This window comes from Glycine max, chromosome 7, assembly GCF_000004515.6.
Source record: "Glycine max cultivar Williams 82 chromosome 7, Glycine_max_v4.0, whole genome shotgun sequence".
Lineage (NCBI taxonomy): Eukaryota > Viridiplantae > Streptophyta > Magnoliopsida > Fabales > Fabaceae > Glycine > Glycine max.
In genome coordinates this window covers 12,824,325-12,839,650 of record NC_038243.2, presented here as the reverse complement: position 1 = coordinate 12,839,650, position 15,326 = coordinate 12,824,325, and positions in this window count along the sequence as shown.

Here is a 15,326-nt window from a genome sequence, read left to right as displayed (position 1 = left end):
CTCAACACAGATTGACCAAGCTTATGGATGTAGATATATAATAATATAATAATACCTGAACATCCAATTGATTCTTGAGACTAATCAATAACTCTGGAGTTGTGTTGTCAATCTCATCCCCATGGCCTAAAGCACCACAATATCCCTTGCCCCATGTATATACTTGGATCATCAATAACAAAATCATAAGAGTAATTCCCACAAGCCCTTAAATAGGCCAAACCAATGATAGCAAATAAAATTGGAATTTGAAATATTTTTTGTTCAATGAAACTCACAAATCCATTTGAGTCGATTGCCATTGCATGCTCATCCCCTGCAGATGCACGGACAATATGAATACCTTTCCTTCTGAATTTCTGTATAGGACATGGCTGCAACTCATCATGTTGGTCACCATGGCCAAGACAAAAATTAGCACCTGATCCAAAGGAGTATACTGTCCCATTTTCTATTGTAGATAAGATATAGCTTGGTCCCCCAACCCCCCTCCCTACCCTGACTACACTATTGTGTTGTGCTTAGGAAAATGAAACCATGGCAGGTTGTGGGGTTGGAAACCACATTAACTATCATTATATGTTGGTTACAACCCCAATTCATCATTTATTCATAAAAAGATGTAAAAAAATAAAATAAAAGAGCTTTATTTTGACGAAGAAAACATTAAAAAGAAAAGGCTTTTAGGTAAACTAATTTAAAGAGTTTCTGCTTCCTTACTTTTATCCTAATTTCATCTCTATTCTTGCCCTCCTCATCAGTATCTGTTTTCTGCATCACTAATCTCCCTTAATCTCCTTAATCTAGCACCTATGTACTGCTGATTTTATATTTCAGAAGAAATAAATTCAGTTTTTTCCCATATGTATTGTTGAAAATTATGCTAAATCTACTGGAATGGGAGTGAGAATACCACCAAACATAGGGGAGAGGGTGGAGGCAGCAAGGCCTTGTGCATGAAGAGGAAGTTGCCTGTGGTGGCGCTGGTATCAATGGAGTTTCAGGGGTTCTCCTTTGGGCAAGGAAGCAATCCCAAATTTGATTTATATCGAGTTAAATAAATCAATTTAATTCTACTTTAGATGTCATGAACCAGAAAATTCCAAACACCAAAGTTGCTGGGGGAAAGTACATGAATATATGGTTTAGAAGTCATGTCCTTCATGCGAAGGCCCTTTGGACATGAAGCATGGATAATGTGGTAGCCTACCCTTTAGCTAAAATTTAACTTTTATTTAAAAGAATGGGAGCAACAAAGATCAAATTCTTCTAGATCACATGGTCTTGGAGGCTTTAATATAAAGTTATGAATCAACTATCCCAAACACTTAAACTATTGGGTGAAAGCCCATGAATAGTATTATTCTAACCAGGGCAATGAGGGCAACTAATGGAAGGTATGCCTTTTTGCCCCCCCCTGTGTGATTTGGGTCCTTCTTTTACTTGAAACCTATGCTAGAGATTCAAAGTGAAAGAACAAGTTTAAATTATAAATAAACGACAAAAATAGATCTATACCTTTCTCCAACATGATTACAATGTAACTTGAAAGGTATTAAAAGGGCAACAAAATAGATCTATTCCAACATGATTACATAAGCTACCAAGATCTGCTTCACAACCTTCACCTGTAATTCTCCTTTCTCCTTCTCAAACACTACTTGAGTTATCTGAGAGTTTGAGCTACCAGATGATGGAGTTTCATTTGATTTTGAATCACCATGGTCGCTGGAGGATCCATCTGCTTTAATTGCAATAGGATAGACATCCATGTCCCCTACTTTCAATAACTCAGACTCCTCAAATGTTGAAAAATCAATACTAGTTCCTGCTGGCTGTTTAAACTTCTGGCCAAGTCCTTGCTAGAAATTTACAGTCACGGGTGGAAGAACATTTTCTTTCATTGGAGTTTGTGTGCAACCTTCCCCTTCTTTTGCAAAGAAAAGTATGGTGATGCTGTAATGGAAATAAAAGGAAACAAAAACCTTTAGATCAAACAATTTAAAGAACTATCCTACAAAATATCCTACATTCTTTTGAGAATGTAGCTAAATTTAATTAATGGTGAAGTTGGTTAACTGATAAGCATAAAATTATTATCCTCATATCCTTCTTATTCTGAGGAGGTCCCTGACAACTAGGAGCAGATTTTAAAAACATATATTACAAGTATGCTTAACAACCTCATTGTCTTATGCCTGTATGCATAACAACCTCACTTATTACCTATGTTAATTGCTTTCTATATTACCATATTCTTGCAGATACTTAGGTTTGTTTGCAGGACTTCCTTGACGTAATCTTGCAGATACTGAGGTTTGTTTGCTACACTTTTTGGTCTGTGATTCATATGTATGCTTTGTATGCTTTGTTTGCTATAGTAGTGAATATTGACTGACTCAAAGGAAGATTTTTCTTATTCATAAAGTTATATGATATAAAAGTAACTTTAATATTATATTAAGAGGGCATGCCCTGAGGGAAAAATAGTTTAAAATATTGATTTTGATTCTTGAATAGCTAGTTGTAATACTAAGTCATTCAACATCTGCCTGTGACTAGGAGTATTTTCCTTTGTTAATATCTTGAGGAGGTAGTGATTTGAAGCTCACTAACTTCAATAAGTTACACAAATCCTTGTAATTGGAAGCTTAAAATTAAAACCATCCCCTGCAATGCAATTTTGCCAAGTTAGTCCTTAGATATTTGGATTTGGGTCTAGTTCAACCCGAAAAGGTAACTCAAAATGTAAAAATTGTCTTTTACTTATAAACTTTATTTTGGTCATATCATTAATCGATATAGTATTTCCAGCATGCAGTGCATACACACGACAGACCATTCTGTCCAGATTTAAGGCATGTCTTGACCCCTAAGCTGTATGGTAATATCTTAATTAGACTAAGAACCCAATCACTCTTGTCTATACCTTCAATCTCTAATAACTGGTGTCATACCCTAATTTCATCCGGAGACCATCCGTTGTTGGGATGCGACCCTCGTTTGACCACTTCGAGGTATTTGGCACCCATCGTTAGGCAATTTGTGAAGTTCCGAGACATGCAGGAAGCCAAAAGAAAAGCGTCGTAGCACAATCCATGAAGTTCCGTGACATGCTGGAAATTAACAGGAAGTGTTAGTGCACAATCCGTAAAGTTTCGTAACGTTCCGGAAGCAAAAAAGGGATGATTACATAATCCGTAAGGTTTCGTAGCATTACGAAAAGAAAACAAGCATCGTTACGAAATTCGTAAAGTTTCGTAACGTTACGAAAAAAGAATCACCAAAAAAGAGCAAGGGGTGTATTTAGTAAAAATGGGGGTTCAAATAGCAACCAGGCCCACTTGGGCCTTCCAGGATGTTCCTCCAGAAGGAGGTTGCTTCTGGAGGAAGCAACCTAGCTCGCCTGGGCAAGCTGGGTGGCAAGCATCTCCTTCCTTTTCCTATAAATAGGGGAAGGAGAGAAGAACAAAAATGTTCAACCCTCCTGGTATCTGAGATTCACTTAAAATTAGTGAGAAAAATTGTTTCCGTGAAGGAAATCCAAGCCGAGGCGCTTCCGTAACGTTTCCGTAACGTTTCGGTGGGTGATTTCGCATAGATTTTCAACCGTTCTTCGACGTTCTTCGTTCGTTCTTCGTCGTTCTTCGGTCTTCAACCGGTAAGTTCCCGAAATCGAACTTTTCAATTCATTCTATGTACCCTTAGTGGTCCTCATTTGTTTCACGTGCTTTTATTTTCATTTCATTTACTTTCCGTACCCCCTTTTGACGTGCTTTAGTCATTTACTTAAGTCATTTTCTCGCCTAATCAAAAAATAAAATAAATTTCCACTGATCATTTGAATTGTAACCTCCGTTAATTTTTGTTAAAATGAAATCCGACTGTTCGGTCATGCCGTAACCACGTTGGAAACCAAAAAGAGGTAAAATAATAATATAATAATAAAAAATATCTTTTAGTAAAATAAATCAAAAAAATTAATTGGACGTTTTTCTTTGGGATTTCTCTTTCTTAATCGAATCGACTAATAACCAAAGTGAAACTAAGGCTAAAATTAATTCATAAACCAAACTTTTGTCATCGCCTAAAAATGCCATTTTCAAAGGTCCAACGCTTTGAATGTATTTTATTCGTTAAATGTAGATTTCTAAAAAAGCCTAAAAATCAATATGTAACTTTGTTACCTCTTTCAAAAATAAAGAGATCATTAATGGTCCAATGCCTTAATGTTTTCTCTCTTTTCAAAAGAATCGAAAGATTGTTTAATGGTCCAACGCCTCAAATGACCTTTCATTCAATAAAAACATACTTTGCAAAAAAGGATAAAAAACAACTTAACCAAACACTTTGTTCACAAAAGAACTACGTAGGTCTGATTTTCTCATCACAATTAAGGAATACGTAGGAGCAAAGGGAAATGCCCTTGTCGACCACAAAATGATAAAAACATAAAAAGGCATAAAAAAAGACATAAGAACGTAAAAGGGGAAAAGAATATAAATTGAAGTCATATTTGCACATTTGATTAAAGGCTGTCGTCTCTTGTGATGGACGTATGGGGTGCTAATACCTTCCCTGTGCATAAATACAACTCCTGAACCTTTCACTTAAAAAGTTCGTAGATCACGTCTTTTCCAGTTTTTCCGACGTTTTCCTCAAATAAATGTTGGTGGCGACTCCGCGCGTATTCCTTTCTTGGAACACGCACCTGCGAGTCACGCGTTGCCCTCCCGCTGAAGGGTAGGTTGCGACAGTTGGCGACTCCACTGGGGACTGCATTTTTTGAGAGTTAGGCCATTTAATCTTGTGCAATGTTTTATCATAACATCCTCCTATGTTGGTTTCTCTTTATTCTTTCTTATGTTCTTGTGTATATAACTCTTTGATGTGTTTGTCTTAAAATGTATACATGAGGTAAATATTTATTCATTTGATGCACACAAACACCAACACTATTTGCACACACGGTGATTTGGAAAAGGGCCCTATACCCGGGTTCGTGGGAACATAAGGAGTGGAGGTGAATCTGTGATCATGCTAGGTCTCCGACTTGCTTGATTACACTGAACCCTCATCTAGAGTTTTTCTCTTTGATAACATATTGTTGCTAGTAGTCCCTACTGCTGCAATATGTTCTTCGAAGAGGATGATACCTCTAGAGACCATCAAGAGAGATATGACCACCTTGGGGATTATCACTAAAAGCCATTTTAGCTCTCTCCCATATAGGTCCCTTGAATAAGGGCACGAAGCAGACACGCTGCGTGCCATTTTTCACACTACCATGCATAAGTGTCATGTACTCTTTTGCTTATATTTTGTGAATATTGTCATACTATGTACATTCCCGTGTTGCGCCTTTCGCGTATGCACCATGCATGGATCCTGTCTTGATCCCCTCTCTTTGGCAAACCAACGGAGGGTTCGTGCCACCTTCTAAGGAGACAATTTCTCGGGCTCCCGTATTCATAAATTGCATCTGTGTCATATGCATTTCTTCATGCATTCATCCATTCCACCCATGATAGATGTCGGAGTTTTGATTCGCACCGATTTTTGTTCACTTTAGTAAAACATGAGATCAAGTCAAATGCCTTCACTTAAAAAGAGGTTCTATCAAGTCAAGGTCAAGAGCCTAGGGACCACCAGTCTAAAAGAGTTAGGGCAGTTGATGGGTCAGCTCCAACGACAAGCTTTTCGCAAAGCTTACGGTAAAATCTGGGACCTAGCCATGGTAGAAGTCTCCACAAAGGCCATTGCCTCCCTCGCCCAGTATTATGATCAGCCATTGGGATGCTTCACCTTTGGGGACTTCCAGCTATCACCTATGGTAGAAGAATTTGAAGAGATCCTAGGATGCCCTCTAGGGGGAAGGAAACCCTACCTTTTCTCAGGGTTCGATCCCTCATTAGCTAGAATTTCCAAGATAGTTGAAATCTCGGCGCAGGAATTAGACCACAGGAAGCAAGTAAAAAATGGGGTGGTTGGAATACCGAGAAAATATTTGGAGGCAAAAGCAAGAATCTTGGCAGGTAAAGGCGAGTGGGTCCCGTTCATAGATATTCTCACACTGTTGATTTTAAGAGGAGTCCTCTTTCCGAATGTGGATGGGTTGGTGGACCTGTCAGCGATCGACGTTTTTCTTGCCTATCATAACCACCAGGAAAGCCCGGTTGTCGTTATGCTAGCCGACCTATATGACACCTTCGACCAAAGATGTGAAAAGAGCAATACAAGGATTGTTTGTTGTACTCCAGCTCTTTATGTATGGTTAGTTTCACACCTTTTTCGCCAAGAGGTGAGGAATGCTTGCCCCCTAGAAGGCCACCGTTCATGCACAGAGAAAGGAGGGGAAAATTGGGACCAACTCTTAGCAAGCAAAGAAGGAGCATCTGCCAACTGGCTATTCAAAGTTTTGAAAAAAACTTTTTAATACTTATCTTGATTGAGTCTTTTCTTCATTCTTAAATCTTGAGTCTTGAATCTTGATCTTGATTCTTTAGATCTTGAATCTTGAATCTTGATTCGTGATTCTAGGCTTTCTTCTTGAGTCTTGAATTCTTCTTGATTCTTGAACTCTTGACTTGTTCTTGATTCACTTGAGATGTTCTTTGATTCACTTGAGTTGTTCTTTGATCTTTGAGCTTTTTGTTCATCACCTTTGTCATCATCTTTCGTTGTCATCATTGTTATCATCAAAACATCATCATGAAGCTTTGCTTCCACATTCCCAGTTTGAGAACCACTAAAAGAAAGGAAGATGAGGCACCAGAGGAAGACGAAGAAGTGCAGGCCCTTAGGGCGAAACTCGGGCAAGCCCAAACAGTTAAAGAAAGGTTCAAATCAGCAGCTCTGAAAATCCGAAAAGAGAATACCAAACTGAGAGATGTAAATGTGGCTACCACCAAAGCCTTGGAACGAGAAACCAAGAGGGCTTGTAGGGAAGAACACGACCGGAACAAGTTCCGAGGGGCCCAGTGGGGTAGCAACAGCGAGCTTAAACTCCGAAGAGAGGAAATGGACCAATCACGAGTAGATAGTTTGATCTTGAAAGATGAATTGAAGGCTTGCTCGAGGTCCAAAAGAAGTTTGTCTCAGCGGTTATGCGAGACATAGACCAACATGTTAGCTATTATCACCAAGTACCAAGAAGAACTAAATCTAGCCGCGGCCCACGAGCATAGAGTGGCAGACGAGTATGCCCAAGTGTATGCGGAAAAGGAGGCTAGAGGAAGGGTGATCGACTCGCTACATCAAGAGGCAACGATGTGGATGGACCGATTTGCCCTTACCTTGAACGGGAGTCAAGAGCTTCCCCGACTACTAGCCAAGGCCAAGGCAATGGCGGACACCTACTCCGCCGCCGAGGAGATCCATGGACTTCTCGGCTATTGTCAGCATATGATAGATCTAATGGCCCATATAATTAGAAACCGCTAGGGAACTTGTATTGCCACTCAGATCTTGACTAGTTATAACTTTTTGAATAAAATGAGTTTATCCCATGTTTTTTCTCCAAAAGTCTGTGCGAATCAAATCACTCCCGCACTTTATCTCTAACATGCATTCATTATTTTTTACCTACTCCTCACGTTTGGTTTTTTAGGGAAAAACACCATAACTAAACGCCCCCAAGGCATCCCTATCGCACCAGATCCAAATCTAGAACGATGTGTGACCAAGAGGAGACTCAGGAACAGATGAAAGCCGACATGTCGGCTCTGAAAGAACAAATGGCTTCCATGATGGAGGCCATGTTAGGAATGAGGCAACTCATGGAGAGAAACGTGGCCACCGCTGCCGCTGTTAGTTCGGCTGCCGAAGTAGACCCAACTCTCCTAGCTACCGCGCACCATCCTCCCCCAAATACGATAGGACAAGGAAGGGGCACACTGGGGCACAACAACAACCCCCATTTGGGATACAATCGGGTGGCTTACCCTTATGGATTGCCACCTAATTACACGCCACCAATCATGCAAGATCATGCAGGTCATGTCTCTTCCCCCATCCTTGAAGGGGAGCCTCCTCGACAACCCTACGGGGTCCACGAAGATCATCAAGAGTATGCCAAAGGGGATGTCGAGTTCTACCCCCCGATCCCCGTCGAGGGGCCGACACCCAACACTTTGCCTCAGCCCAACCTCATAGCACAACCAATATTCTTGTCCACAGAAGGACCACCCTCGGCTACCGAGGAAAGAAGGAAACTCGATCTCCTCGAGGAGAGATTGAGGGCTATTGAAGGCTTTGGTGACTATCCATTCGCGGACATGACAGATCTTTGGTTGGTACCGGATGTTGTTATCCCCCCAAAATTCAAGGTGTCGAACTTCGACAAGTATAAAGGGACGACTTGTCCCAAGAACCATCTCAAGATGTATTGTCACAAGATGGGCGCGCACTCTAGGGATGAGAAGCTATTAATACACTTTTTCCTAGATAGCTAGGCCGGAGCCGCGGTTGTTTGGTACACTAATTTGGAAGCTTCCCGCATCCATACTTGGAAGGACCTGATTACTGCTTTCCTAAGCAATATCAATATAATTCCGATATGGCTCCCGATCGCACTCAACTACAGAATATGTTCAAGAAGGAAGTGTCGCTAGAGGAAGCAAGCGAGTTTCTCCGCATTATTCAGCAGAGCGAGTTCAAGGTCATTGAACAGCTCAACAAAACCCCGGCTAGGGTCTCTCTTTTGGAATTACCCATGAGCTCTGAGCCTCATCGGACTTTGCTAGTAAAGGTCTTGAACGAAGCTCATGTGGCTCAAGATATCTCTGTAGAGGGCTTTGGAGGACTCGTCAATAATATCACTACCAATAATTATCTCGTCTTCGCCGAGGGGAGAGGGCCTAACAGGGCTTTACATGTATCAGTCAAGTGCATGGACCACGTCGTAGCCAAGGTGCTTATCGATAACGGTTCCAGTTTAAACATAATGCCCAAGAGCACTTTGGAGAAATTACCATTTAATGCTAAGCATCTAAAGCCAAGTTCCATGATAGTCCGTGCCTTCGACGGCACCCGCCGAGAGGTTAGGGGAGAGATCGACCTCCCTGTACAGATAGGCCCCCATACCTGTTAGTTTTCCTTTCAAATAATGGACATTAACCCCGCTTACAGCTGCCTGTTGGGGCGCCCATGGATCCATTCGGTGGGAGTCGTTCCCTCTACACTCCACCAAAAATTGAAGTTCGTAGTGGAAGGACATTTGGTTATCGTATCGGGCGAGGAAGACATCTTGGTGAGTTGCCCGTTCTCTATGCCATATGTGGAAGCCACGGAGGAGTCATTAGGAACGACCTTCCAGTCTTTTGAGGTGGTTAGCATTGCTTCTGTAGATTCCTTCTCTGGGCAACCTTGCCTGTCCGATGCGGCAGCAATGATGGGGAATGGTTACGAGCCCAGAATGGGTTTAGGCAAGGACAAGGACGGCATAACCAGCCTGATAAGCGCTAAAGGAAACCACAGAAAGTTTGGGTTAGGCTATAAACCCACACAAGTGGACATAAAGAAAGGCATTACAGGAAGGAAGAGCGGAGGTTAAGGCTCGCGACTGGGACAAGAAGTCAAAGGAGGCCCGCCCTGCCACATCAGTAGGAGCTTTATATGCGCGGGTCTAGGACACAAAGGCCAAGTCATTGCGATATGTGAAGATGATTCGCCAAGTGGGTCGGAGTTGGTACGACCATGCCCTCCTGGTTTCCGACTAGGAAATTGGCGAGTGGAGGAACGCCCGGACATTTACGCAACAAGCATAATGTAACCCTTTGTGGCTTTTAAACTCTACAATTGGGCCTAGGCTTTAGAGTTTTCTTTTGTTAAGGCTTTATGTCTTTTGTTCCTAGAATTATAAAATAAAGGATCTTTCTTCATCTGTTCCTACGTCTCTACCCATTCTCATCCATTTGCATGTTTATTTCTTTACGTTTAACGCCAGATCCGACGACGTACTAATACTTGGGACCTGACCATCGATTTCGAGCAAGAAACAAATCAAACAGAGGATGAAGAGGACGAGGATATGGGACTTCACCCGGAGTTGGTGAAGATAGTCGCCCATGAGGACCAAGAAATGAGGCCTCATCAAGAAGAGACAGAACTAGTGAACTTAGGAACCGGCAGTGGGAAAAAGGAAGTAAAGATAGACACAGGTATGACCACACCCATCCGTGAAGAATTGATAGCCCTGCTGAAAGACTACCAAGACATCTTTGCTTGGTCACACCAAGATATGCCCGGTTTGAGTTCTGACATTGTACAACACCGATTACCTCTAAATCCCGAGTGTTCCCCGATAAAACAAAAACTGAGGAGGATGAAACTCGAGACATCCTTGAAAATAAAAAAAGAGCTGAAGAAACAATTTGACGCTGGTTTTCTGGCAGTCGCTCGGTACCCAGAATGGGTTGCCAACATTGTACCAGTCCTTAAGAAGGATGAAAAGGTGCGAATGTGTATGGAGTATCGGGATTTGAATCGAGCCAGTCCCAAAGACAATTTTCCTTTGCCGCACATCGATATCCTCGTGGATAATACGACCAATTTCACTTTGTTTTCCTTTATGGACGGATTCTCCGGTTACAATCAGATAAAAATGGCGTCGGAGGATATGGAAAAGACTACCTTCGTCACCCTATGGGGGACGTTCTGCTACAAGGTGATGTCCTTTGGACTCAAGAATGCTGGGGCAACTTATCAACGGGCTATGGTAGCTTTGTTCCACGATATGATGCACCAAGAGATTGAGGTCTATGTGGATGACATAATTGCCAAATCTAAAACCGAGGAGGAACACCTTGTCAACCTGCGGAAGTTGTTCGAAAGGCTTAGGAAGTATCAATTGAGGTTGAACCCCGTTAAGTGCACTTTTGGGGTCAAATCAAGGAAATTGCTAGGTTTCATCGTAAGCCAGAAAGGGATAGAGGTGGACCCCGAAAAGGTGAAGGCCATCCTTGAAATGCCGGAGCCCCGTACCTAGAGGCAAGTCCGAGGTTTCCTGGGACGTTTGAATTATATTGCCAGATTCATATCACAACTCACTGCTATTTGGTAGCCGTTGTTCAAACTCTTACGCAAAAACCAAACCGTCCGTTGGAATGAGGATTGTCAAAAGGCATTCGGGAGGATCAAAAAGTGTCTCATGAATCCTCCTGTGCTTATGCCACCGGTACCCAGGAGGCCTCTCATCTTGTATATGACGATTTTGGACGAGTCGATGGGATGTATGCTGGGGTAACATGACGAGTCCGGGAAGAAAGAGCGTGTTGTCTACTACTTGAGCAAGAAGTTCACGGCCTGTGAAATGAATTACTCCCTGCTCAAAAGAACGTGTTGTGCTTTAGTCTGGGTGTCCCACCGTCTAAGACAATACATGTTGTGCCATACCACCTGGTTGATATCCAAGATGGACCCGGTTATGTACATCTTTGAGAAGCCTGCTCTCACAGGACGGATCGCCCGGTGACAAGTTTTGCTATCCGAGTTTGATATAGTTTATCTCACCCAAAATGCGATAAAAGGAAGCGTCTTAGCAGATTATTTGGCTCAGTAGCCTCTCAACGACTATCAGCCCATGCATCCCGAATACCCGGATGAGGACCTCATGACCTTGTTTGAGGAAAAACTAGACGAGGACCGGGACAAATGGACTGTATGGTTTGATGGAGCATCAAACATTTTAGGCTATGGCATTGGAGCAGTATTGGTCTCTCCATACAGTCAATGTATACCTTTCACGGCCAGGTTGGGGTTTGACTGCACCAACAATATTGCCGAGTATGAAGCATATGCCTTGGCCGTCCAAGCGGCAATTGACTCTAATGTCAAACTGCTCAAAGTATACGGCGACTCGGCACTGGTGATTCACCAGCTGAGAGGGGAATGGGAAACTAGAGACCCCAAGCTGATACCCTACAAAGCCTATATCAAGGAGTTGGTTGATTCCTTTGATGAGATCTCCTTCCATCATGTTCCCCGGGAGGAATATCAAATGGTGGATGTGCTTGCTACTCTGGCATCCATGTTGCAGCTAACACCGCACGAGGACCTACCATACATTGAGTTTTGGTGTCGTGGCAGACCTGCGCATTGTTGTCAGGTGGAAGAAGAACGGGACGGTAAGCCTTGGTATTTCGATATCAAGCGGTTCGTTGAAAGCAAAGGATACCCACAGGGGGCCTCCGACAACGATAAAAGGACATTGAGGAGATTGGTGGCCGGTTTCTTCATGAGCGGGAGCATGCTATATAAAAGAAACCATGACATGACTCTCCTGCGATGCATGGATGCCAAAGAGGCTGACCACATGATCAAGGAGGTCCACGAGGGTTCGTTCGAAACGCACGCCAACGGGCATGCTATGGCCAGGAAAATCCTGAGAGCAAGTTATTACTGGCTTACCATGGAAAGTGATTGCTGCATCCATGTAAGGAAATGCCATAAATGTCAAGCATTCGCGAACAATGTCAATGCTCCGCCACATCCTCTGAACGTCATGTCCTCCCATTGGCCTTTTTCCATGTGGGGGATAGAGGTCATAGGGGCCAGCAAACCCAAGGCTTCGAACGATCATCGCTTCATTCTCGTGGCAATAGATTATTTCACCAAATGGGTTGAAGCGGCTTCCTACACCAATGTCACGAGGAGTGTAGTGGTCAGATTCATCAAGAGGGAGCTGATTTGTCGGTACGGACTCCCTAGGAAGATCATTATCGACAATGGTACCAATCTGAATAACAAGATGATGCAGGAAATGTGCGCGGATTTCAAAATCCAGCATCACAATTCCACACCCTACCGACCAAAGATGAACGGAGCCGTGGAAGCTGCCAACAAGAATATTAAGAAAATTATTCAGAAGATGACAATATCATACAAAGATTGGCATGAGATGTTTCCTTTTGCCTTGCATGGATACCGAACTTCGGTACGAACTTCTACTGGGGCAACACCATATTCCTTGGTTTATGGAACAGAAGCAGTACTCCCATTTGAAGTAGAAATCCCTTCCCAGAGGATATTAGCAGAATCAGGCTTAGAAGAATCAGAGTGGGCTCAAACACGCTATGACCAACTCAACCTTATTGAAGGTAAGCGCTTGACGGCCATGAGCCATGGGCGCCTGTATCAACAAAGAATGAAGAACGCATTCGACAAGAAGGTGTGTTTGCGCAAGTTCCATGAAAGGGACCTTGTGCTAAAAAAGGTGTCCCACGCTGTTAAAGATAATCAAGGGAAGTGGGCCCCAAACTACGATGGACCTTTCGTCATGAAAAAGGCTTTTTCCGGAGGGGCCCTGGTGCTTACCAACATGGATGGCGAGGAGCTACCTTTACCCATAAATTCTGATGTTGTCAAGCGATACTACGCTTAGAATCTGGGGCAATTAAAGGATATCGCTGCATGTTTTTTTATTTTTATGTGTTCTTCTTGATTTCCCCCAAGAATTCCTGTCTGCTGTAATTTTCTCGTCATGGTCTTTTAAAAGAAGGGAACATGAGTTTGAGGTTTCAGTCCTCACTTCGTGCTTTAAACCATGTGCAGTTTATGATAACCTGAGCCTTTTCGCTCAGTCCACGGGATGCCCCAAAGCGCTTAATTAAAACTGAACCTAACCAGCTTTCACTAAAAATTTGTTGCGTTTGAAAACATTCATGCATACGCATACGCATGCATATTTGGTGATAACAGGGGCAGAATCAACTGGCCGTGGTCAGATGCCGGGATGAAGTTGGAGGTTGAAACCCATCAAGGTAAAATGGTAACGCGGCCATGGTTTACCACGCAATGTTGTTTCCTACTTTTAGGTACTTAGGGACGGACGCAAGTAGAGGCTAGGGTCACGACCGATGGGTCGTCGTCCCTTGCCTAGCTCTGGACAAATGGAAAGCGCCGCTACAAGGCAGCCAAGTATCCTTTAAATTTACAGTAATTATTACTGTTGTGTCTTTAAAGTAAATATTGAATATCTGCCCTGAGTGGGTTCAAGTAAGCGAACGCTGCCCGTAGAAGGCCCTAGGGTTCTTATGAGCCTTAGGGTAGATTTTGGGCCCATGGGCTAAGTACGAGCCCACTTATCTTTGTAAATATTATATTAAGGTTTCATTATTTTTGGGCCTTGTATTTAAGGCTCCATAATGTAGATAGGGTACCCTAGAAATATAGGATTTTTCAGCCCTTGTATTTTAGGGCACCTAGACTAGTTTTTGTATTAGGGGTAGTTTTGTAATTTCACGTGCACTAAGTGGACATTTGATGTGTGTGGTTGGAAATAAATTTAATTGAATTGGTAGAAGCCCAATCCAATTAAATTTTAGAGGGGGAGGTGAGCATTTGCTTACTACACCCCATTGCACATCATATAGTCACACTTTGTGCATGTCCTTCATGCTTTTCATGCCTCATGACACCTAAGCACACTTAGTGGAGAATCTTGGATTAGTGGGCTGAACCATAACTAAAATTCACTAATCATAATTAGTGAAATTTTGGCTCCAAAGTTTGGCTCCACAAATTCAATTTCAAATTCAAGTGAAATTTGAATTTCCCTCCAATTTTGTGTGACACTTAGGCTATAAATAGAGGTCAGGTGTGTGCATTTTTTATAACTTTGATCATTTGAATATTAAAATTCAGATTTCAAAGCTCATTTAGAGCACAAAATTTCGTGCTATTCTCTTCCTCTCCCTTCATTCATCTCTTTCTTCCTCCAAGCTTTTATCCATGACCTCCTATGGTGGTGAGCTTCTTCTAGACTCATCTTCTCCTTGAAGTGGCGTCTCCTCTCCCTCTTCCTTCTCCATTCCGCTGCCATTAATCTTCCAAGAAGCAAAGGAATCCATTGATGAAGAAGATCCTAGGCCTACAAGCCCAATGGAGCTTGCATCATGTGGTATCAAAAGCATCTTCATCTAGGTGATGTTCTTTTGCTTCCTCTATCTTTTTGTTCGGTGAATTCTCTTTAATTCCTTGTTCTTCATCTTATTCTCCTTGTATATCCTCCATTGTCTTGTGGTTTGGTGCTGTTTAGAGTAGATTCAAAAAAACAAAACCGATTAAATCTTAGATCTACACTTGTTCTTGCATTTCTATGGTTCAAATTTCGTAGATCTACTCTTGAATCTTGTTTTTGTGTTGATTTTAGGTTCTATCAATTTTCATTCATAATATTCTTGTGCTGAACCTTTAGATCTAAATTTTGTTCAAAAATATTGATTAGAAAAAAAAACACAAAAATCTAAGTGTAAATCACTTAATCCATGTTGTCTTAGAGTCATGTTTAGTCATAGTAATTGTCACATTATGTTCTAAGTTTATGT